The following is a 3,015-nucleotide window of genomic DNA, read 5'->3' as shown; positions in this document are numbered from 1 at the left end:
AGATGAGTGGCTGGTGATGTAGCTCATTTGGTAGAGTACTGGCTCAGCATGCACAAAACCCTAGGCTCAATCCCCAGAACCATATAAAGTAGGCATGGTGGCACATGCCTATAATCCCTGCGCTTGGGAAGTGTAGGCAGAAGGATCAGAAGTTCAAGGCCATCCTCAGCTAGAAAGCCAGTTTCAGGCCAGTCTATGATACATGAGACCCTGTCTCAAATAACGGTAGTAAAATAGCTATCTGGGGAGTGGGTATAAAAAATAAATAAATAAATAATAAATAAGTAAGTAAATAAAAGAGTTCCACAAAGAATTGATTGGAATCACCTAGAATTCTCCTTCCCAAAGCTTATAACTAGAAACAGGACAGTCTGCAGAGTGGTAAGTTGCAAGTACCCACAAATAAAGTATAGATTGTAAGAGAAGTCCATAATTATATAACAGAAATTGTCGGTCAGGACAGAAATGATGATAGTAAATATGAAATTAAACTGAAAAGTCTGCCATGCCATTATGGCAGGGTTCTTTCCTTCTTGTAGTATGCTAATAAGCTTTCATGATTATATAGGTCATTCTTAAAATATACTTCAATGAGATTCTAAGGAACAAAATGTCTTGCCTTTGGATTCAATCTTTAGAATATTCACAATAACTGAGTTCAGTATTCAGCAGTTCTCACTACAGACTAGTTCTCCACACTTCTTTTTATTCATCACAAACCATTAAACTATCTTCAGTCCTTTAATAAAGCTAATCATAATACAGTAATTATATGAATCATGCTTTGATTTGAAGAAATACAAGTACTGATGGTCTGACAATGGAGAGAATGTGCTTTCAAATGAAGAGATGGAGCTATTGAAATTCTTTTCCCTTAATTCAAACAAGATTTTGACATTGTGATCTAGCAGGACTTTATCTAAAGCCACAGGGAAAATGGACATAGCCAAATTACTCCTGGTTTCCTCCAGAGCACATGTAGCTATGAGGACGGGGTTCCTGACAGTCTCAGTAGATAGACTTCACTGCCTGCCAGGAAGCTTTTCCTTTAATTCCTGACAAGCTTTTTCCTTTCAAATGAAAACAATCAGGTAAATATTTGTAAAATACTTACATGCCAAATGTAAAGCAAGAATCAATAAAGCATAGAATCCTGGGGATAATTTCACATGGTACATTAATTCTAAATCAGAATTATAAGTGGGGAAGGAGCACAGTCATGTGCTTAGAAGTGACTTCAAAATATCCAAGAAGAGCAAGATTCCCCTTATGGTCATTGCAAAAGAAATCATTTCTTTTTTAGGTCTCAAATTTTGTTGAATTCATTCATTTTTCTTTTGCTTGAACAGTACCCAACTCCCAATGCAAGAGTGTTAATTCCATTCACTCCTTTAAAAAACAAGATAATGCCATAGGTAACATAGTCACAGAGCCATTTTTCAAGTAGTAATGGTTTTTGAAATAGTAATGATATTTCAACTTTCTTTATCCACCAGAACATTCCGTCTGTGCTGTTGGATGGAGATAGCACATGATGAATAGATTGGAGTCAAGGTGGGCAGAAAGGTGATAAACTAGCTTGGGGTTACCCAAAAAGTGCTCCAGAAAGAACACACCAGTGCCTCACAGAGGTGCATACAGAGTTTGAAACATTACCTCTCACTGTCTTTTCCATCTCTGATACAAAGTATTCTTTTACTATATACCTATTTGAAATAATTTTAATGCATAAATTCATAATACAAAAAGGGATAATGTGACTGCAAATATTATTTCAAATCTTAGAATTCTTTAGCTTCTGTGCTTTGAAAAGAAAATTCTAAAATGTTATACACACATAAACTTCACTCTCTCACTCTTTAGGAAGTTGTAATTTGCTTTCCAAGTAATAGCGATCTAAAGTTGCAGGTGGAACAGTTTCATCTTCCCTTTATATAAATATTAGCTCTATTAGAACACTATCCAAAGGAACCCCACTGACATCTTTCTGAACTCTCCTAAGAGATTTTGGGTATAAAGTTATAAGACAAAGGTGAATTTGGATTTTCACAAAAATACTCCTTGAAAACTCAGTACTAATTACAAGCTAAGCCTTTCACCTATGACTACATCTTTTTTGAGCTCAAATGTTCTGAAGTTTCCATTTATCTTTCTGGTATGTTTTATCACTGAGCAACAAACACTTAGCATCATCCTTGCTCTGTTGAACACAGGGCTGATGGAGACAGTATATTAGTGTGTGTGTGTGTGTGTGTGTGTGTAATGCTAGAAAAGGAGCCCAGAGCCTTGTGCATGTAAGGCCAGGAATCCTTTACTAAGCAATATCGCAAGCCCTAAGTTTCATTTCAGAGCTGGACTTCTCAGAGCAGAATAGGGCATTCTATTGCCTTTCCTTCTTCCAAGATACTGAAAGTACTTTTCCAAGGGAGTGTCCTGTCAGCAAGCATAGAAGGTAAACAGACAGTAGAGCTATTCTGAATACACAAAAGGCAGAGGATATCGACAAGAAAGAAAACTTTGGTCAAAGTTTCTATTGGTAAGTCACTGAGTTGGGAAAGATGCTTACTAATTCAATACCACCTGATCTATCCTGATTGCCTCGCCTTTCTGCCTCTCAAGTATGCTGCAGAACTCCCCTCCCACACCCCAGCGATATTTTCTTTTCTTTTCATAACAAAACTATACAGTAAGCCAGAACTTGGAAAGGAAATTCACTTAAAAGCAAATGAATAACAAGGTCAAGCACATAAAATGTGTGTTCCTGCAAGAATTGAGGACCCAAAACAAAAGATGCAACTCTACACAAGTACCTGGGATGTCAGACTTAGTGAGAAGGATTTATCCTGTCCGCACAGTCAGAACTGTTAAAGTGTGCTTCCGGAGCACTGTGCATAAAGGCTGCTTCTATAAAGTGCCTTCCTGCTTTCCTCAACTCTCATTGCTACAACTTTTAATCAGAATCTAGGGCTATGGGCAGCAGTCCAGACAAATGAGATTTAAAAGGATGACTAAATA

The sequence above is a fragment of the Nannospalax galili genome, unplaced genomic scaffold, assembly GCF_000622305.1.
Source record: "Nannospalax galili isolate Female #2095 unplaced genomic scaffold, S.galili_v1.0 scaffold267, whole genome shotgun sequence".
Classification (NCBI taxonomy): domain Eukaryota; kingdom Metazoa; phylum Chordata; class Mammalia; order Rodentia; family Spalacidae; genus Nannospalax; species Nannospalax galili.
The sequence above is the reverse complement of the archived record's forward strand: the minus strand, read 5'-3'. Positions refer to the sequence as shown.